The sequence below is a fragment of the Mycteria americana genome, chromosome 1, assembly GCF_035582795.1.
Source record: "Mycteria americana isolate JAX WOST 10 ecotype Jacksonville Zoo and Gardens chromosome 1, USCA_MyAme_1.0, whole genome shotgun sequence".
NCBI lineage: Eukaryota > Metazoa > Chordata > Aves > Ciconiiformes > Ciconiidae > Mycteria > Mycteria americana.
The window spans coordinates 65,937,307-65,960,439 of NC_134365.1; the positions used below are offsets into that span (position 1 = coordinate 65,937,307).

At 43.3% G+C, this 23,133-nt stretch overlaps 1 protein-coding gene across 1 annotated transcript in view; it reads right to left on the bottom strand.

The window, feature by feature from the left end:
• The window catches only part of CHRM2 (cholinergic receptor muscarinic 2), a 101,475-nt gene extending 78,866 nt beyond the window's left edge, over nt 1-22,609 (bottom strand). Inside the window, exons 1-2 of the mRNA XM_075491712.1 lie at nt 22,531-22,609; nt 22,004-22,401 (exon numbers count right to left, since the gene is read on the bottom strand). The gene's annotated coding sequence lies outside the window, so the exon portion shown is untranslated. The remainder of the gene's footprint in view (nt 1-22,003; nt 22,402-22,530) is intronic.
• Between the last annotated feature and the right edge of the window lie 524 nt (nt 22,610-23,133).

Genomic DNA, 23,133 nt, shown 5'->3' on the forward strand with positions numbered 1-23,133 from the left:
ATTAAAGTAATAATTTTCTTGAGGTTCTGTATTTTTTTCGGCATTCATTGTTTTTTAACACAAATAAATGGCAGTTATTGGCACTTTGAGCTGTTTATTTTTTATCTTCCTCTCCTATTAGGTGTTTTCTAGTGCTTATACATAGGAAATGACTGTATCTATCTGAAAACAAATAAAGCACCTCTGCTCTAACTTACTTTCTTTCATTAGAGACAGCAGTAATTCTATATTACATACTAATAAGGAAGTTTAATGCATAAAGAAACATTATAATAACTGAAAATGAAAGAGGCAGGCTGTTTAAAAAAATATTGAGTCTGAAATGGGAAGCTCCTTGAAACTGGGGTGTTAGCTCAGAGTCTTAAAAATTAATGAGGGAGTATAAAGAGAAAGGGACAAAAAATTAACTAAAACTATAATACTTAGTCCTAAATCTGAACATTCAGTAGAGGTAAGCATAGCTGAAATCTTACACTTCAATTACATGTAGAGAGTGAAAACACATCTCAGGTGAGAAACAGGTACCTGAAAGAAACCTGATTAATTTTTTTGACTCCCATTGTTGCCATGAGCTTTCAACTCAGACTGGTCCATTCAGGACAATTACCGAGTCAATGACATGTTAACCTAAAGCAACACTGTGACACTTCATTAAAGTACCAAAATAAGATTGTTTTGGTCTCAAAAAACATATTGTAAGACATGGAGTGAACGTTTTGTTTTCCAAGACTAGCTATGTACTAAAAACATTATGATTAAGGGGACCAGGGGACAAACTTCAGCAGCGGCGAAGTGCAGTGACAACCATGCATAACTAACCTAACCAGTCTGTTCATTACCAGCTTTTACAGTGAGCCGATACTGAATACTAGCAGATTTTCTCATGCTTGTACGTGTACACTTACATTCTGCATTTTCTAAAAATAATAATTCCTGTGCCATGTCATTAGCAGCCTTCCTCCGCAGAGTTACAACACACAGGTGGGAAATCAGAGATGGATCACCCCCTCACTGTTTAGAGTCAGTCGCTGTTCATGCAAAGAGCGCTCCTCATTCCCAGTTAAGGAGTCCAATTCTGCAGTCCTCGTTTAAATGAACCACCGTTACTCATGCAAATCTCCTACCTACATCCAAGGAACCGCTTGTGAGAGTGACAGTTTCAAAACTCTGTCAACAGGAGAAAAACACCCACTCCACCTCAGGCTAAGGACACTGAGGCTGCTTTAAAGACTGCAGCTACTCAAAAAGTATAACCCAAAGCACTTTACTATTTACAGAGCATAGGGAGAATAAGCCTTCACACTAATTTGTGAGCTATACTGAAAATGTTGCTACAGTTACGCCCAAATGCCACTTCTAAATAACATGCACGGGTATACTGTGCTGGCTTTGTAAGTAGCAGGTCTAACGATTACAGCTGTGGCTAATATAAAGATCAGTTATTGTTTTACATAGGTTTTTAAATTAACAAATCTTTATCCTAAAGAGATTTTTTTTCTTTTTTTGCCCAAAGCAAAAAGCGGTATGGAGATGTGCTCTCAATGAAGGTTCTGAGCAGAGGAAGAGCCGTCATTCAGGCAGCAACCATCTTTATTTTACCTCTTTCTGCTCCAGGTATTTTTTTACTGGTCTCTTGAAATCTGAAACTCCCAAGGACATGCTGTTAAAACCCTTCTGTTATCAACAACTTGATATGGAATTGCTGCAAAGAGGTTGGGGTTTTGGGGGTTTTTTTTCTTTTCTTTTTTTTTTAATCGGTAAGTAAATTCATGAAAGATATCTTTAAAAATTCAGTACTGGAGTATTTTGACCACTCATATGATTTGTTGTTAGTGTTTGAACCTGACACAGATTAAGGAAACAGTGTACATTGAGAGTGCACTGCATGGAAGTCCCACCACAGTTTATCATGCCTTTTGACGCGGCAGAGTTCATTCCCTCTCAGTCCCACCTCAGCATGGACCAGTAAGAACTCCTATGTAGCCCTCAACCTCTCTCCTGCTGCTTTACAATAAAGATACCACAAGTATAAAATTATATTTTACTTGAAAAATGTGAAGACCGGTAAACATTAAATGTGAGTACAGCGAGGAGATTTATAAAGTAAGTAGGTAGATGGCATTTATTGCAGATCAAGCTCTGCATCAGTCAGGAGCTGGAAAATAAAAACAGCTTGTGACAGGCAATAACCTGTTCTGATGGTACAATGGCCTCGTAATGAAGCTGCAATCACTCTTCTGATCTCCCGCGGTCTTGTTTCTTTCTCTTACTTCTTGAGGAACTGGCACTTCCAATCTATTCTAATTTTCCTGATTCTAGGCTTTGATTTATACTGCTCTGGCTATTGTACATCCTGTCAGAGGAAGGAGGAGTTAAGGATTTGAGGTGGAGGGAGAGGCAGCACCGACATGAGGGTGAGTAAGAACAGAGAATAATACCAGAGATTAAATGATTCTGATGGGTGACATTTTAGCCTGTCTAGCTCTGTAAGTATATACAATATTTTTCCTTCAGTCCTGACTGATGTTAACAAATACCAAAAAAAAAAAAAAAAAAAAAAAAAAGAGAGAGAGAGAGAGAGAAAAGCTCCATGTAAAATGATGGTCCAATAATAAGAGCATGATGCTGAATTCAGAGTTGGGACATCTGGGTTCTGGTCCCCTTGGCATCAACATGAGACTAGACAGAAGCCATTTATTCTTCCTTCTGCCTTTGTTTACTCTGATGCAGAGAAATGTATTTTTATAAGCTCTGCTTTGCTAACCAAGTGCACTAAACGAAGAACAGACTCTTTAGAAGTGACGTCGCAAACAGGATTTCTCTAACCGTGCTAGCTGAGACACTTCTCTGTCTATTCACAGATCCCTGGTGCCCTATGCGTTTCCCGTGCTCCTTTTGTTTGGTCTTTTATGAGTCGGAAACATTTTTGAAACATAAGACTCTCCATGTAGGCGGAGATCACTGACACCCCTACCCAAGAGTACAGTAATTATACATGCTGACATATAGTAATTATTTATATTTTATGCTGCAAGGGAAAATCATGCACTTTGCTCATCAATCAGTAGTCTTTTCTTAAGTGGAAGGATACCTCTTTGAGCTCTGACTTGGTAATCAATGTAAAACCAGGCACATAAGAACTGATACCAGTAGTAATTTTAATCATAGAAGGCATAGCAATTAGTATACCTGGAGGTGATGCTTATTTCCATGTGACTGACCAATGCTCCTTAAAGATGCATTACATTGCTTAGTTCAGTAACTGCCCATAGTCTGCCACCTAACAGCATAAAAGACACTGAGTAAAATATCCCTTGCAAACATTTTCAAATGTGCTGCTCTATATTTTCAGCATCTGTGAACAGGTTGTACATGTGGAAGAAGAGGTGCTAAGAAATGTGGCTGAGAGAGATCATGAAAGATTTTGCGGTCTTTGCTCAGACTAAATACCATTTCATTCTGTCCTTGTTTTGTGCTAGACCTGAGGGCCTTCACCCACAGCATGTAGCCGTTGATATGGCAAACATTTCTGGGATGTTTCTTCAACAGTGATGTACTACTTAAAGTGAGTAAAAGAGCAGCAGCAGCTGGCCTACAGTGAGCAGAAGAGACAGCAGGTGGTATAAAAAAAGGCAGTGCTAAACCAGTAGAAATGTCATAAGACTGGAATCCCTTTGCTTGCATTGCAGGCCCAAAGCATTCAAGAAAGGGGACGATGGAGCAGCCAGATGCTGAACTGAAGGAAACCGTAAGACAGAAATTAACTTCCCAGGGAAGCCAGATGCGTCTTGGGATCACACACTTTCCTTTGGGACACACGCAGGCAACCAGGTTTGTACTTTTGGAGTGGACTGAACCCTGTGCCGCTGCCAGGGTGGAGGAGACGCAGCACAGTTTCTGTCCTGTGTGGCGGCAATCCTGGTGTAAGCAATGAAAATGTCCCCAAAGGCAGTTTCTTGTTTCTAATTTCACCATTGCCCCAAAGATACCCACAGAGTGGACCTGCATTTGGCCTTAATGCCTCTTTAAAAGCACCTACCTTTCCCTTTAATAAGACAAGTGGACGATGCAAAATAATGCCCCCTCTAGCTTTAAACTGTAACATATCAGCATTATGTTCAGAGGCATCGAACCAAAAGATCCTGCTGCAAGCCATCATCGAGAACAAGCTGAGGTATGGTCAGCCACCAGAGATTTGCAATAAGTATCTGATGTGGGAAAAGGGACAATAAATACAGCCCCTGCTGAACAGCCCACCCCTCTGGTTTTGTCTTTTCTCCAAGATCTTTCTGGTTTGGTATCTGTCCCCTCAGCTATGCTGCTCTTGAGCCCTTCTTAGAGCAAAAGGGAACAGTTGTTGGCGTTTATCTGCCTGTCCCACCATCTAAAGCACCTTCAGCTTCTGCTTATAAATACCAGGTCATTAAATTAGAGGTGGGAAGCTATGTCACATGAGTTAAGCAAACAGTCACATGCAAAAAATACCAAATTCTCAATGCTGAACATGAAAAACTTAGAAAAATCTCTTGGCCTTGACATGATCATTGAAACAATCAGATTGCTAAGCTTAGCCAGCACGCTTGCAGATGGACAATTCAAAATATAGGGGGAAATATCCAATGGACAAATTAATGACAATTAACAGATTGTTCAACATAGGTAATTTTATTTTCAGTGATCTGAAAGCAAAAAAGAGCATCAGCTGTCTGATGACACCAGTGACCAGTCACTCAGGACTGAGGGGATGTCTGGTCTCAGAAAAGCCCATCTTCACACAACTGTCCTGAGGCTATTGGAAAGCGAATTTCTCACATCTTTCAGGTTAATGGCAATCGTTTACAGCCATTTTCCTGTATAGAAGCCTACTAATTATGTCCCCATAATAACCATTTGTGTTGGTGTTATGCTCCAGCACACCAGCTTGATCAGATGACTTCCCTGAAAATGGATTTCTTCACCATTACCCCAGAGGATGGCACAAGCTTATAATGACCACATGAGCAAGGCTGAGTGGGGAGGGTGGCAGGCTGGGATATAAGAGAATTGCGTGGTTTTGTCCCACATCTATTCTTTACCTATAGCTTGACAACTTTCTGTGTCCTGCCCTCTCTTCCTTAGACTGAGAGGTCAGAGGTAACAACCAGACAACCCCCCCAGAAGAGACAGATTGCAAACTGTTCAGAACAGTTTACTCTCCTACAGTGAATGTGCGATACCAAGCAAAACAGTAACTGTACGTGTGACTGGGGCTTTTTAGGTGATCATGTAACCGATTGACTTGAATACTTGAGTCAACAGCAGATGATGCCATTTGATGACTGTCTAGGCTGTCTTTTTTCAAAGAGCCATGAGAAGTGCATGGTGGAAGGGGGAGGTGTATGGAAGAGAGAGTAGTAAGAAAGAAAGAAATTGACTGAGAGAGTCCTCTGTTTTCAGTCTACTGGATGTAGACTGAAGAGAAAAACTTTCCTCTCTTCTCTGCATCCTTTGCTCGTGTCTCCCATCAGTTCTGGTTACCAGAGTGCTGCTTTCCATAAAATAATAAATCTTTTACTTTTTTTCAGAAAAATATTGCTCCCTTCAGTTAGATGTTTAATTACAGGATTGATAGATTATTTAAACAAAAAAAAGTAAATGTGGAGCAATATTGGCAAAATCTATTCTTTGAAGAAACACCAAGAAAATAATGATTTGATTTTCAGATTATTTCTCCAATTAAGCCTTTCATTCCTCACTGTGTGGCAGATAGCATAATCATCTATGTATAAATAACAGTAAGAGCAACTGCATGACATGATCTACTCTATTGTGGAGAACGTGGAGGATTTTTGCAGATTTTTTTTTCTTTTCCCCTTGAGGGGCAGTAGGTAGAAATTTCAGCAAGCAGAAAAAAAAATGCATTAAATATAGATATTGTATCAAATTCAGCTATTCATGAGCTGAGCTAGCTACACAGGGTCTGGTCCTGCACCCTTCAGTGTGCAGGACTGCAGGACAGAACCCAAAGCTGAGATGACATGTGCATAATTTCCTTTAGGAATGCAAACAGCTATGTCATTATTTTGTAAATTTGCTTGAAGAATGCTTATCTAAGCAAAGACCAGCTCTCATTTCCCCCGCTGTGCAATTCACATCGGAGTTCAAGGAACAGTGGGAGAGCAGACAACATGCAGCCCTTCTCCCTTCTCCCCACTGGCACGTACCCATCACTTTAAAGCAAAGGCAGTGATGTTCTCACTTTCTAGCTAAGCAATTCTCCCCCCAGAAAGGACCAACAGCCAGGTTAAGATCCTAGCAGCAGCAGCACTGAGAGGTAACTGGAAAGACACTTTGGCTCCTACCGAAGCAAATAAGTGCATCTGGGTTCTCTGTGAGATGCTGCCTTGTTTTAGCACCTCTCCCCCTCCTTTCATGCACGTCTCCTAAACACCCATCAAGCCCCAGCTTGCCAAGCCCTGCTATCAGAGGAAGCGTGCTGCCAATGGACAAGGACTGGATTAGGCTCCTTCTGAGGCTGCACTTTAAGCACCCAGAGGGGTTCACTGTAGAGCAGCAAGAGGTCTGGCACTCAGGATACATATTAATCCTCTCAGATCATGGCAGGGAAGCTTGGGCTGAGCAAGAGATAACGGTCTTTAAAATCCCTGTGCCTGTAACACACTAGGTGAGACTGCGTGCTCTTTTAGTGTCCAGGATGCAGTGAAATCGGAATGGGATGTCCACAGCCTGAAAGCCCCCACACACACCCGTGGCTGATCGTTGCAGCAGAGTAGAGTGGGTTAAATCAGGATAGAGGAGAGAGTTGGCATGACGACTGCAGAAATCTTCTACGTGGCCTGTGCAATAACTAATCATTACACAGTAAAGGGTAATAATTACTTCTTAATGCTGCAGTGCAGGAACTGGCTTCATGGCAGAGCACAGTAGGCTGAAGAGATGGGGTGCTTGTCAGTGCAACAAAAATAAATAAATTGGTATGATCCCTATCAAAGGGGTCTTAATAGATCTTCAAAATAAGTAAATTATTCCTCTTTATTTAGTTATTATCTCTTCTCTGTCTATGTGCTCAGCTGCAAAAAAATTTCTTCCTTCCTGGCTGTTGTGCTTTTAGTTTTCTTCATCAGTTTATGAAGCAATAAGGTGCAACAAATGAAATCTTGGTACAGAGATCTTCTTGTGACATAAATAAATAAATTAAAAAAAAAAACAAACAAGCAAACAAAGCCCCCCAAACCCCAACCAAAAACAAATAGGAGATCATTCCCGGGTTTTTCTCCTTGTTCTCATTGTTGTGTTGCATTAACAACACTGCCAGAGGGTTAAGAAACAAGCTCAACCACAGCCTCCTCATGCCTTGAAGGAAAGGGCTGAAGACCTTTTTCTTTTTTCCATCTACCCACGCTGGAATAAAAGTTAAATTGAGAGTTTTTCACCTGCTAAGATGTACAATCAGGAGTCCCTGCTCCTCCCAGTTGAGTCAAACTGAACATAGCATCTAAACTGTATCAGAAAAAGAAATGCAGAGGATGCATTTCTCCTTTGCCAGTTGTGCTGTAGGTATTTGTTATGCTATCATCCTTAGCACAGAATCAACACGTCCTCAGCTGGTCTTGTCTGCTGACCTGCAGTGGGGAAACTTGATGCTTCAACTGTTACTTAAACAATGAGGGGAAAAAAGGGGATGTGGAGAGGAAGGGTTGGTTCTCATTCAAGTCACCGGCAGTAAGACCCCTTTGAGAAAGGAAGTAGCCAGCCAGCCTGTGCCCCAGCTCACACAAGGAAAGGTGATTCAAACAGCCTCCAGCAAGAGTGAATCTTCAGAAACTGCACCCTTTGTCCAAAGCAGCCAGAGCCAATGCCTGTCCCTGAACAGCAACACATTGGATTTCTAGGATTGAAATCCAATGAAATCCAATCACAGCTCTGTACCCTCCCATCCAGGCTGCTGAGACAATGTCTTCAGAGCCCCTGGGGCAGTATTTCCCCTCACTGTTCCTGTGCTGTTATTGTCATGCTGCTATCCCTATAGCCTTGCCCCTGCACAGCCCAATAGTCTTGCTGTGGTGGGTCCTTATGGGCAGTGATTGCCACCAGCAAGAGAATCAGCCTTTTTTCCCCACTTCCACTACATTTTGGTTATAGCTTTTGGTTTATGCAAGGGACACAATAATGTTCATATGCACACAAGCAACTGGCCATGCAGCCACTGCCCCGATCAATGCATGCTCCAATCAACACTACCAGTAAGCAGTGACAACCAGCTGAGGGTTTGAGCATGTCCTGGTGGAAACTATAGTTACCATGGGAAGAGTATTATGGGGGGAACCAGCCGCTGCGCAGCAGGGGATGTCCAGGAGAGGTCTGGAAACCCTGGTTGCTTCTTTTCCCTGCTGAGTGCTACAAGGAGAGCTTTCCCTTCTGTCTGTCCTCTTTGTTTTATTTTCCCCTGGCTTATTTTTTCCCCAGTTTTTCACAGTAAGAGACAATGTAGTCCATCAGCTATGGACTCCACTAATAAATCTTCATGCATGTGAACCTGTCTCAACATCGCTTGTGCAAACCAGCCATAGTGGGAGGGAATTTCTATTACACTAACATATACAACATGGTTTATGTTGTTTATTTGGTTTACATATGTATTGCCAAATATGTTGAGGAAATCACCAAATGACTGAAATGTGTTGGGAAAAGTAAAAAAGAAAGAGATCCAGTGATATATCATGGGAACTGATGACTTAGAGGTGAAAGGCAGTGTTAAACTGTTAAACAGCTGGAAACAGTGTCTTCCCTAGCCAACCCTGGCAAAGCAAGGATATGTGTCCCCAAATTTAGCTTCTTTCCCTTGTCCTCTTTTCAGGTTAACTTGGAGAATGCTATTGAAATATTTGTCAGGAGAAAAACTCCAACTCACTGGGGCGTGCCGTAATGTTATATCATCTACCTGCAAAGTTGCTTACTGGTTTCTAAAACCCGTAAGCATTGCCTCCAGAACAAAATGCATTGCTAATTTCTGTGGTATGGGCCTGGCTCTCCTTTGCTTTCGGTATTTTGCAGTCATCTATATGTATATAAAATAGCTTTGAAATGTAGCCCAAGCAGAGCTGCAGCTTTTTACAACCTTGTGGGTAGCAAGGAAAGAAATTAGGTTCCAGATAGAATGGAACCAAGCCCACGTTTTCCTTGAGATTTATTTTGCTTTGCTTGTTAAAGATTTTGGCTTAGAGTTAAAAATATTGTACCTAAACTTGGATTTCTAAAGCCATAGTCAAGAACACACACTAACAGCTTGATTTTTAAACAAGCAAAGCACCCAGAAATCATTTTTACAGTTACTCAGTAGAAAATGTGGGGGCCTCAGCTATTATGAGCTTGGAAATGTAATTTTAACACTGCTGTTGTGTGGGTTTCTTAACAAACAGAAAGCTTGGCTTCTGCTCATTTCAAAGCTTTTCAACTCACCTTTAAGTTCATGCCTTTAAATCGGCATGTAGTTGCAGTACAGTGCAATCCTGCATAGGTGAAAGAATGATGTTGTGAATCCTACAGGACCACGGTCATAACAGGAAAACTCTGACCTAGAGAGCTTTCCAATGAACCCATGTCCCACCACTTATAGACATAAAAGACATCAGCAAAGCAGAGGTTATCTTTGGGATGTATCTCCTTCACCAGAAGTTCAGCTTTAGTTTTCTATTCTGTAAAGTTCATTTTTTTTTTTTTCTAGGACTCACTAGTTAAAAGGCTATTGTCTAAATTCTGATACAGCACATGAAATGATACAGAGCTTTGAGAAGGCTGTGATTTTGGAGCTTTCAAGTGAAAAGCAAGAAGAAGCAATCATCTCTCTTTTGGCATTTAGGAGGGGCAGGTCTGCTCTAATGAGGTAAGAAATTGTATACATGCAGCTGCCAAGGGAGGCTTTCTCCTGTCACATTTACAGGGATGCAAAGGTCTCTCTCAATGTTTGTCACATCTTTCCTCATTTTTGGTGCATATAGGCTGTTTGTTCCAGTTTACTTGTTGGAAGTAGAAGACTGAATGAGAAGAGAGACTAAAGGCAGAGCTGTGACTACATTTCCCTTTCTCAACTCACTGTTCTCCTGTAAAAGGAACACCTATAAAGAGAACACAAAGGCATTAAGCTGAAAGAGAAGTGTGTCTGCAAAGAGGTTATCTCAGGCTGTTATATCAGAGTTACAAACAGTGTAAGGGACAGGAAAGTACACTCTGTGGCTGACATCAAGATCTGCCTGGAAACCATGTGTATATTAAAATTCTCCTACTGTTACAATGACCCAATAAAACAAAGAATCTTTGAATTTATTTGTAGGAGGTCTTTCTGGTGAGTCAGGGTTAATTAAACAACTTTCCAAAGTGTCTTGTGGTTGTTTTGATAAGCACCTAGCCAAGAAGGACAACAAATTTCTGGTGAGCAGCAAAAGTAAAACAGGTTTAACATTGTCCAAAGAAGATGGCTACCCTGATGACTCCAAGTGAGACTCTGAGTGCAAGATCAGCTCTCCCTAAGCCAGCTTGCCCACTGTCCTCTCTCAAAAGTGTCTGGTAGCAAAGAGCGAGCAAAGGGGACAGGCATACAGTGATACTACCCCAGCATACCTTTCTTAGGTTGAAGCAATTGGTGGTGTGGGGGCCTCCCTGACCCTGTGACTTTATTTGAATTACAAAGCTTTCGGTAGTGTTTTTCTTGCAGTAATCTGTCTAGTTTGATCATTTTTTACTCATTTATACCTTTGGAATCAGCAAAATATCATAGGGCAGTAAGCGCCACAGCTCAACCACGCTATGATTTTTTAAATTTATGCCTGTTAATATCCACCTGAGAGCTCTGGGTCTGATATTGTGAAAATAATGAAATGGTCCCTTGTTCACCTTCTTCCTCTCTTCAAGGTTGCTTAGACCTACATGTATTCCTCATAAGTCATATCATTTTGGGATGATGAGTCCTATTCTATGGAACATCTCCTCTCTGGAAGGCAGGTAATTCTCACCATCTTTCTCACCTTCCTGTGTACCTTTCCCAGTTCCTCTGTACCCTTGCAGCACTAGCAGGGGCAGAACTGCTTTCAGGGTTTAAGGAGATCTATCATGGACCCACTCCAGATAGAGGCTGCTGAAAAGTATCCCATGTACAGCTGCCTGTACCAGCAACCCCCAGGGGTGAATGGAAAGGTTCTTACTCTCTAAAGAAGAGAAAGATTAGGTCCATGTTATAAGCTAATTTTCATATGGAATAACAACCATATAAATAATAAAATTATTTAAATATATTTATATTTAACATATAAATAATAAAATGTTTGAAAGATACTGTATCATTCATTTATTTTTATGAATGCCCAAATTTAGGTAAGGTTCCTCTGTGCAGACTGTTACAGAAGTTCTGCCAAACACTTTAAAATCTAAAAAAGAAGGGCAGACAAAACATGTGAGAATGCAAATGTTATTTTATACAACTCCCATGTTAGAAACTGAGGTACAAGAAGTTGCTGAGTTTGTCCGAGGTCACATCAGCAATATGTGGTGAAACCAGCAATTTAGCCTTTGTCACTATTGTCCAACAGAAGTAACAAGAAAATTGCTCCTCATCTTTTTAGTTATGTGTCATTTCCACACCCCACTTTGATTTTTATGAGACATTAGAGACAATAATGTGGAATATTAATTGTCAAATTTGTCATTCAAAAGAATGGCAATACTTGAGTTATCTGGGGTTTTTGAAGCCAGATATTTTGCATTCCCGTGCGCTTCAAAGTAGGAAATAAACAGTCTCACTCTGTGTTAAAGAGAGGAATAGAGAGTTACAAGCTTTCTACAAATGAAATAGACCAAATGGTTGTCTTCATCTTCTTTCTTTTTCCTTCCTTGTTTCTTTCCAATTGTATACTTTTGGGTTTTTTTCCCTTTACTGAATCACATTGCAAAATGAATAATAACAGTAGGATATTCTTCACAGGAAACTGCTTCTGATGTCAAAATCTTTCAGTAAAGATACCTACATTTACTCCCAGTGGATAAGATTGTGAAAATGACTTACAGACATCAAACAGACATTTTTAATGAGAATTGAACAGTGAGCCTTTCATATATTCTTTCCTTCTAGTGGCAGCTAACATTGCTGGCTACCACAGATGTCAAAAGCAGAAGGGTAACTTGTATTACCTTCCTTCTTCCCTGCTTTTCCTTACATTTAAGAGCCTTCCATGTTTGGCTAAAGGAAGAAACTTCATAACCAAGATCCCCCGTTTATATCCTCACTGCTAGGGCTCAAGGTCAGACCTGAGAAGGCATGACATTGCCAGGTTAAATATAGCACTTTGTTTGGTGATGGCCTCTCCTTTCATGTCACTCATGTTCTGACAGCTTTCATCAGCTGAGAATACACTGCTAGAAAACTGAAATTAGTGTGGGTGAAAGATGCCAGTAACGGATCAGGAGATCAGTTTGCAGCTTAGCCTAAGCATGGAAAAGGAACAGCAGAGAAGACATCTATCTCCCTGGCTAATCCCCTTCCCGTAAAAGCCAGTCTTCCCCCAACATCCATGTTGAGCAACAGTTCTAAAGTTCAGTGAGGAGCAAATTGTCCATGTGCTTGTTCCATACCAAGCCCCTCCCCAAGGTTCCCACCACCAGCCCTCATCTGCCTTCATTTTCCACCCATATATTCATTTACTGTCATGCAATATTATGTATAAAATGGAGTAAACTGAATTTCCCACCATGGCAGAATGCTGCTGGACCCATAGGAAAGAAATTCTTGAGGGCAACCATTTTTAATCCATCATCTGGCCTTGGTATCAAATGAAGTGTGAAGCACTACACTTAATCTACCATAGTAATGATAATGTAAATCCTCAAGGACCCTAGGTAATGGTGAAGGAGAAAAGTGTACCCTCTCTGTCCACACATGGACATTGCTCCATCCATGTGCCCTGCTCTCAGAGTCCACTAACTCTGTTTTACATAAGAAATAAGTGCTGAGGCACAGGGGAGCAGGAGGACCAGCAAGTCCTTATAATTTTTGCGAACAACTGTGATGCAGTGTATGATCAGAGTGAGGTCATGGCGTCGTAAATCCTACTTTGACAATTTTACCCCTACTGAACACTGACTAAGCCGAAAACACACAGAACTGAGTAAACCCCAGACCTAGATCTAGTCCTTAAACATTGCCTTCAATTTATTTCTCTCTTCATTCATTTTTTTCAAATAAGACCAGATTATGAGATCTACTTTCTTCCATGTAAAACTGCCCATGTTAGTCATTTTATCCTTTTACTCCTTACCAAGATCCGGAGCAGTTAGAAGCTTCAGTACCTTTTTGTTGGAGGGATGCTGAACATTTTAGCTCATCCTTTGTTCCAGACAAAAACTTTCCTGATAATTGGCTCCGAAAGGTTCAACTCTCCAACACCCCAGTGCAAAAAAAGCCCTTGTGGATGGGGTCTGTCTGCTCCTGTTTTCATGTGGCAGCACCACAGCTGAACATCAATACCTGACAAACTGTGGCCAGTGAATCCTCACAACACTGTCGTGAGACCAGGAAGAGTTACTCTCCCCACCTCAGGAAGCTGAGCCAAAGCCTACCCAAAGGTAACAAGGGTTTGTCTCTGACCTCAGCAGGGTTTGTGTCAGGCCATAGGAACTTGTCAAAGTTCAGGCAGGAAGTTAGTGGCATGGTCAGGAGCTTATCCGTGATCGCCTTGGTCTCAGTCCAGTGTGCTAAGTATGAAAATATCCTTCTTTAATTAAATCCTGATGCTTGCACAAAGCATTAACACACTTAGTCCAGGAAACGTCTGGCATATTCAATGAGTTATATGGAGAGAGAGCAAAGAGGCAACTAAGTCTAATAAAATGGCAATCATGAGTGACTTCACCCACCTGTACATTGGTAGGTCAACTGGTACAAACAGATCAAAAAAAAACAATTTCTAAGTGATTTCTAGAATAACTGGAGAACTTAACAGAATGTGTTCTTAACTTAGTCTTCAGTAGCTGAACAAATGATACAGTCAAGCCACTGAATAGTAATGAACTTATTACTACATTAAGAGCGTGAGGTTAAAACTGATAATAACTAGTGAACTGCTTAAAAAGCAGTGGATGTAGAAAGAGAATAGGGGAAAAAAAAAAAGAAAAGCAGAGAATGGAAGAAAAAGAACGTAAAATCCATAGATTCAAAACAACAGGTGTATTAACAGACAGTGTCTGATTCAGTGAAGTCATGCAGAAAGCAAACTAAAAGGCAAGATAGGAAAAAAAAAAGGTATTGTGAAATGTTAAGGTCGAAGAGGTTATCTGAGCCAAGCAACCAGCTTTCAGGAAATGACACTTCAGCTTTGGTGAAGCCCCTGGCTAAGGGAGGGAAACTCTAATAAAACACAAACAAAATGTCAGCTGTAAATGAAGAGGGACAAAGATGCGTTAACTGACAAGAGCTTGCGTGGGGGGGGCAGAGGGGGGAACTGCAGGACATTTCTAAAAGGTCTTAAATTCACCCAGTTTAGGAGGGAACCAATGGGATCTGCTGCACATCCAGGGGTTAATGGGAATAATTAATGAGCAAAAGGACTTTGCAGAGGTTCTGAATGATTCATTTGGGTAAATCTTCCTTGCAAACGATGCTGTGCCAATGTCCACACTAGACCTATTTTTTTCAAGACAAGAAAGGACATGAGCCTTCAGAATGTGAAACGTTGAAAGGGGAAACACTGGAACAAACTGATAAACTAAATAGCAGCATGTCACAAGGACCTCATGGTTATATATGCAAGGGTTTGGAAAGCATTTGGAAATGAAGTGGCTGCGCTGATAGCAAAAATACGCAAGCTGTCGCTGAAGTCAGATACGTTACAGAAGGACTGGAGGGTAGCAGCTAGCATACCTATCTTTAGGACAGGCACTGGATTGATCTTAGGTATTATATACTGAAAAATCTTATTTTACTTCCAGGTAAATTGATTGAAACTAACAAAAACTAGAATTACATACAGGAGAGAAAAAAAAAAACCCAGTTTATTTCAAAGAAATGTTGTCTCTTCTATGTATTCTTTGAAGCATCAAGCTAATAGACCAAGAAAAACAACATGGTAAGTGTATATATATAGGTATTTATATATCTTCTTAAATTCTTTGACAAATTTTCTTTGAGGAATTTAAGTCACCATAGAATAAGTAGCTTATTATTACAAGTTGGAAACTGTTTAAGAGAGAGAAAGCAGGAACTACACATGAATGATCATTTTTCACTGAAAAAGATTAACAGTTGGATTGTCCAAGATTCTATAGCACATACAACTTCTTTACTGAAATTATTGCTGTTTGAAAAAGGGAATAAGGACTGAAGTATTTCAGAGTATGCTAATTAAGTTGGATGAACCTAGCATTCGGATCACAAATGGAAATACATGTTGGCCAATGCAGAATAATCACAGGTGGAGTGAAATATTTCGAAACCTTCCTGGATTCTAAGCCAGCTGTGACCACTCAAGGAAGGATATCGGCATCACTGTGGACCCAGTTGCAAATTCTGCTCGATTACAGAAGTGGTCAAAAAAAAAAACCCAAACCCAACAAACAAAATAAAATTTCCTTTAGTGCATAGAAGGAGTAAAAGGTGTTAAAATGAAAACAGTTTTATTGTATAAGCCAACAGTCCTCACCTGGAAAACAGTGTCAATATTGGTCAGTCCATCACCAAAAAAGGAGATAGAAGAATTAGTAGTTTTTAAGACATGCAAAGTGACTGGGAACCCTGGGACTGTCTGGGAGAAGAAAAGAACAAGAGGGTTCATGGTTAAGTAAATGAATGGCACCTATACAATGAACTGGGTGCTCCTGTTGGCCTTTTCATATCATATAACAGAGAGGTAGCAATAGCATTGAAAGACAACTAATTTAAATAGATCAAAGGTTGCTTGGAGTGTGGTTTTCCCAAGAAAATATGTAATTAACCTACTGAACTCACTGCTACAAGCTATCACTAAGGTAGTGAACTTACTGGCAGGCAAAACTGTATTAGCTGCTTATCTGGCCAGTGAGTGTATCTGCAGTTTGTCTAGAATCACTAGAGGTTTCCATTTGGTAAGGAAGGCAGATATCTGTTTTCATTTGGAAATGGTCTCCGGGCAGCGAGCAAACACAAGCTGGTGGGTATTAAAACATTTTACTTGAGGGCAGTGCACTTATCTAGGGCAGCATTCCCTGCACCTGCCTCTGAAGCATGTGGTAAGGGGCATTGATAGAGACACTATACTGGACAAGACAAAATACCTGCCTGATCTAATGTTGCAATCATTATATTCTAATGTTCTTTAACTGGATGACTGATGCCTTTTTGAATAGGAAAATAATGAGTAATGATAACAAATAACACGATTGCCATTAATTATTCATGCTAATGTTCATGAAACTTTTGAGATGTATGAATATTTTCATGAATAAATCATTGGTCACCGGCTTGCACTAAATGACCTCAGAAATCATAGTGGAATGAGCTTGTTGCCATTATTCATGAACAAATTTGTGAATCATTTTCAATATACGACTGTTCTGCTTTCTAATTGACTAAATATGAGATAGATGAGTATAAAACAGACATCAGTAATTCCTTGCAAATCCGAGAGAAAATTTCTTAGGAATCTATGAAAACGCTATGGGCTGTACCAGAAACTTTTTGTTTCCCATGGACAGATTTTGCTAATTTTTATTTCTCACATGCTGGAAGGGATTATAAAAATGAAGGGTCTAATCCTCAGAATTTTCAGATCATTCTATCTCCACCAAAATCAAGAGAGCTTTACTTATTCAGACTACTTGAGAATCCTGACCCAGAGAAATTACTAAGCAAGAGAATTCTTTTAAATGACTGGGTTTATTTTATCTCCTTGGTTTCCAACACTAATTTTCACAATGATTCAGAAGAAAGATCTATGAAGATATTGTCTTGTTCCACCTCTTTCTCAAAAAAAAGAAAAAGAAAGAACAAAAAACTAAAAAACCCCACACTTGCCCACAGTTTACTCAAAGATTTTCTAAAAGCTTGAGGAAAACCCTGGGAGATGCTAGTTTACAGAATTTCTCACCTATTTGTGTTGTGGCCTCTTGTAGAGATCTTTATTGTCATCACTGTCAGAGGTGCCCCATACTATTCCCAATGCCCATTATCACACTGCATTTCCCTTTCGGCAGAGGCTGACGGAACAGAGCTGTTCCATAAACAGTTGTCAAAACACTGGCATATTCTAATTACACCACTTACTATGTTTCTGTGAAAGTCAAGTTCTGAGCTCAATTGCACTAGAATAAACCAGAAGTAATAAAGTCAGTGGAATCACCCCTGATTTGAAAGAATGTAATTAAGATCAGAATCTAGCCCATGGAGTCAAAAGAGATACTGGAAAGACAGGAATCAGAGGATCATCTAATCAAAAAGAAAACATGCAGAATGCTCTCAGCAAAGCAGCTGGCCCTAAGTGGTGGTCTGTTTTGTTTTATCCTTATCATATTCTTAAAAATGAATACATGAAGCACATGGACTACTGAAATCCTATTATGTGTCTTAGTCTCATTGGCAAGCATTCTTTAGGAAGTGCTTGATGGAAATGAGATGAAACTCACTTCACCATGTCCCATCTTCTTGGGACTTAAAATCAAGTTATATGAGAGAAGTGTCTTTGGAACACCTGCTGATATGCATCTCTCTCTACAGGGAATAGTTGGTGTTAGATATAGGTAATGATGCAGCTTTAAAGGTAGAACAGACGGTCCAAAACAACAGGCAGCTCTGCAGCCTAAAGCATCTTTACATAGAAACAAGCTCAGGGCCCATGGGAAAGGGATGCAGCCTTTTAATAAAACTCCAGGGGTGGCCTCGTCTTTTAATTCTGCCCACTTGTATCAGGGAGATGTCGGAAGGCAGTGCAGTGGGATAAGTCACTAGGCAATCCCCACTCAGCTTGGTATGGAGGGCTAGGGAATGCAATTGGCTAGGCACAGGCTGTTGGTGTTCAGCTGGTGGGACAAGGACAAGCAAGTCGATAACTGCATCTTTTGGGCAGCTCCAACCCAGGAAATGCCATGGAGACCCTGGCAAAACTGAAAGCTACCTTTGCCGAAATATAGGAACTGGAAAAGATGGCTAGGGTGGTGTGTGGGGAGTGTGCTAATTGTCTCATTTAGTTATGGCAGTTCTCAGTGCTTGGTCCTTTGTGCAGCCTGGTTCTTAGAGATGGGAATCCAGGCTCAGATTTAACAGGGCTTGCAATGCTACCATACAATTTAAGCTTTTTAAGATCTAAGGCTACAAGCATTTGTGAAAAAGTTATCCCTGTCATTCATATGAGCTGGATCTAAGCCCCTTCAGCTTTCCTTAGCCTGATTACTGTTGTCCACCCATCCACCCACCCAAAGAACCCATAGAAGGTCAGGGCAGCATTTTCACGAGTAATCCTCTTCCGTGCCTTCAAATCTATGAGAATTAGCTGCAAGTTGCTGCAAGCTGTAAAGCTCAAAGCCAGAGAGATCCAAAATTTGTGAATAAATGGCTAGATACAGACTCGGCTTCCCAGCTTTAATTTCTTCCTGTCTATTCCTCCATAGTTTAACCCACTCCACAAGACTGGCAGCGTTAGCCTCTGGGTGACAAAACCAAGATCAGCTGAACCCCACCTGCCTCTTTTTGCAGCTTGGGATTTAGAAGAGGGAAGAGCTGGCTGGAAACAGACACTGGGAGGAATGTCCTTATCTCATACCACTTGTTTCTCTCCCTCCTCTGTAATTTGCCATCAAGCCCTCGCATACCCTGTGCCCGGGAATGCTCTCCCACGCCTGCCTCTGGCACTAGAGGGCGCGGAGATCTGGGCTTTGGGCTGGAAATCCAACTCTCTGCGGATCCCTACTTTCCCTTAAATTGAACTCAACTTTCAAAGAGGTCTTGATTTCACAGAAGGGGAATCTGCTTCATTATTACTGGTTTGTCTGCGTTCCCCATGCTGCATTGCTATGGAAACGGGACCAGAAAATAAGTCTTTTGCATGTAGGTCATGATATTAGTGGAGAAGAGAAAGTCTGGGTGAACGGGTGAGTGGGTTACAGGAGTGAAGTGGGGCAAAGTAACGGCCTGGGACTGTATCAACAACAGTGGGGGATTTCACAGTAGATGCCCTCAAAAGACTATTGAATTAGACACCTGATGGGCTGAAAGATCCTAGCACTTAGAGCAACTGAGAGCTACAAAACACACACAGGGAGTCAGCCCAGAGGTGAAAAAAAAAAAATGACAGTAAGGCACAGGACTGAACATGCAGGCAAAAAAATATGATTTTATTCACAGATGCTGTTTTTCACTGGTGGCCTCAGTTTCCCTCTTTCTGTGTCTTGGTCTCCCTCCTGGGCAATGGCACAGCACAGCACGGCTGCCGCCCCTTCCACCTCCTCAGGACACTCCCGATCACGCATGGTCCACATCTCCCCAGGCTCTGCCCAGATGCAGAGTTACAACCTTTTGGGTAGAGGGTATTACTTAAAATCTTGGTTTTGGATGGGAGAAGAGCATGACCTCTCCTTTTTATTATTTTGCCCTCTGTCCAAAACAACCTGGGGACATCCTAGACCCCACTCCCCATGTACTGAGCCCCTTTCCTGAGTGGACTGCAATGCAGAAATCATGGAGCGCTGCAGGCAGGGGCAGAGAGGGCAGCTTGGTGGGACACATGCTCGCCAAGTCAGGAGGCCACTGCGCTTCTTGCTCTCCTGATGCAAAAGCAAACAGGGCCGCTCTTGCAGTCCAGGGGTCCTGCAAAGGGGAGGTTCGACCAAAGTTATAATCAAAAAGAGCCTAAAGGAGAGAGGGAGCGTACTCTGTGTAGCTTAACACAGTTAAGTAGACGAGTCACCGAGAGCCGCTGGTGTTCATAAACCATACGATCAAGGCTGGTGTGTATTTAGACAGGGGCTGTGATTGCAGGTGATGCAACACCATAAAAGCAGACAGCGTGCATACTTCTAACCTCCTGTATTAACCTTCCTCATTGTCAGTGGATTTTTTTTTGTTTTTTTTGTTGTGTCGTCCCCCCCCCCGAAACTGCAAGAGCAGGCTGTCAAGCAGAGGTTGGCCCCTCTCCTTTTTTCGCCCTTGCCTTTTTCCCTTCTGCAAAAGCAAGATCTTCCTTAAGGGATAGGGACAATGTGTGCAAACACACTGGTTGACACATAAAAATGGGAAGAGATGTTATTCTGGCTAGATTTGCAACAAGAATTTGCAAATAACACCCCTCCCCAGTGTCCTCTTCCAGCTGAAAAAAAGCTACCTCTCCTTTCCCTAAAGGAACTTTAGCACATGAAAATAGTAGGAAAAAACAATCTTATGGGGGAGGGAGGGAGGGAGAGCCCCTTGTCCTTTCCCCAGCGAAGGGGTAAGGACGCACCCCTAGGCCCGTGGGAAGGAGTTACAAGCCCTGGCAGCCTCCCCTCGGAGCTGGCAGCGGGCCGCGCTGTGGAGGCAAAGCCGCCCTCCGGGAGCTCCTCGCCGGGTGGGGCAGGGCCCTCCGGCCCGGCTGCCTTGCGGGGAGACGAGGGGAGGGCAGAGGCCGTCCTTGCCGCTTCCCGCCCGCCTGCTCCCCAGCGGGGCATCGCCCTGGCACTTGGGCAGCCGCGGGAAGCCGGCGAGCACGGCGAGGGGGCAGACCGGTGGGAAGACGCGAAACGAAGAGTGGCCCGAGATGGGGGGGGCGGCTTTTGCCCGAGAAGCAGCAGCCCGGAAAGCACTTTGCCCCTCCAGAGCCTCCGGAATGGCTGGACTCTGGGGACCTCGGCGACCCAGAGCTGTTTCTGGGAGGCAGTTTTTCTGCCACAGCCTGATCTCAGCTGCCTCTCAAGGCATCAGCTCGCTCCTTCTGGCCACAAGCACCCGGTGGCGGCGGCACGGGCGAAAGGAAAAGGAGCCCGGCGGCACGGCCGGGACCGGCTCGCCTGCCAGGGGCTCAGTCGTGGCCGGGGGAGCCGGGCGCTCCGGACCCGGCCCTGGAGCACCGTCCCCCGCCGCACCCTGCTCCCTGGCCGCGCCAGGGACCGGACCCCAGGGGCACCGAGCCAGGGAAGTGGGGTCGGAAATAAGCCGGGGAAACCCCATACCTTCCCCGCCTCCACGGCGCCCGCGCTCCCCCTCCCCGCGGCAGGACCCGAGGCAGCGCGGACGGGCACCGAGCCCGGGCAGGCGCACGCTCCCCGGGAGGGATGCTGAGGGGCGAGGGACCGCACTGACACCGCGGAAACCTCCTCCCCTTATACCCCGCATCCCTGCATGGTCCCCGGCAGGGCAGGGATACCCCCCGCCCCGTCTCTACCCTCCCGCCCGCCAGCCCGTGCGCTCCGCAGGCAGGCTCTGCTCCCCGGGGACGGCTCCGCTCCCGCTCCCGGTGACATTTTGCAGGAGTCGTCAACAAACGTGTCACAGCGGGATTTGGGAAGGGTAGTCCGGGAGATGTCCCTGTGTCGGAATGCAGCATTTATATAAAAACCCTGTGGACAGCGCTTGGAAAATGAGAGGATTTCTCTAAATCAGGCTACTGCGTCCTTCCTTCCCCGCTATACCATGCTAGACTCGATTCTGGGATTAATATCACAACTGTAACTCCACAGAGGAAGGCTCTGTGCTGGGGGCAATCGCTTTGCCTCCTCTCCTCTCGCTGCCTTTCCCTGGTGACCCGCAACTCTATGGACCCTTTCAGCAAAAGTTTCCCTATGTTCTGTTCTGCTCCTTCTACCAGGAAGCAAAACGTAAGCTCGTTTCTTGGACATTATTTTCTTGGCGGGAGCCTTCCTATGACAGCAGCGGATGAAATCCTAGGTGCGGCGAAGAAGGGGCGGAGGGTAGAGGACGAGTAAGAAAAAGGGGGGAAAAAAAAGAAAAAAATGGAAGGAAAGAAAAAGGAAATTTGAAAAAAAAGAGAGGAAACGTCAGTAAAACCCAAAGCTTTCCTACCTGCGATCCAGTTACCAGAAGTTGCATCCCATCCCGCTGCAAGCGGCTCGTTGCGAGCGGCGGCTGCGGAGTCGCGCCGGCTCTGGCGGCAGAGGCATGCGGGCTGCGCGCAGTCAGAGCCCGGAGGCAGCCGCTTTATCTTTCTCTTCCATATCTTCCAAGAGGAGGGAGGGGGGTCGGGGAGGGGGAAAGACAGATTACTCGCTACCGTGATAATGGGGGGAAAGAATAACAGTTTGGAAGCTTTAAACAAGAGGTGGCATTGTCCGGGCTGATGGAGTTTTTGTCTCTCCCTCGCTCGCTCTCTCCCTCCCACACGCACAGGCACACGCATGTACACGCACACCCTCCGTGGCTCTGGCCCTTGGGAATCTCTGCTTCAGTTCAGCCAAGTTGAGCTTTAAAAAAGAAAATAAAAAATTTAGAGCAATAGTGCTATCAAACCTGGCTCAACGCTTTAGACAAAACTGGAAAAATTAAAAATAGCAGAAGCTGGGACTCATAGGTGAGCTGGTAATAATTCATACTTCCCCCAGCGCTTCTGAGGAAATGAGGGCAAGCTGCCACCTTCGTGGGGGTGGTGGCGAGGGAGGGAAACGGGGCGCCTAGGTGAGCATCTCGGGTGAATGTCCTTGCTGGGGTGCTGCGGCTGTGGGGCCGCTTGCTGCCCGCCTGCGGGGGTGTGGGGGGTGTGTGGTGTGTGGGGGTGTGTGAGCGCGAAGTGGGCTCGATTAGCTGCAATGGGCAGGCAATTTCTGCAGAGAACATTTACAATTTTCTTTCAATATGACAGGATTAGTTGCTGTTGAAGGCTCTCCTCCAATAAGATCAGCACTGCTCTCTGATTTGGTGGCTTTGCTGAATAGAAATTACTGGTTCTTGTTATCTCTCAACACACTCTCCGCTCTTCCTCATCAGACACTCCCCTCTTCCTCATCAGAAGTCTTTATCTACAATTTGCACATCAGAAACGGGGTTTTTTTCTTTTTCAGTTACCTCTTCCCCATCTTTCCCCGCAACGCTCTCATCTTTATTTCTGGTTACTTTTTTTCGCAGTTCCATGATAGCTGTAATTCTAAAGTGACGTACGGCAGGCGAAAGAGAGAAAGAGATCTTGCTTTTAGATTATT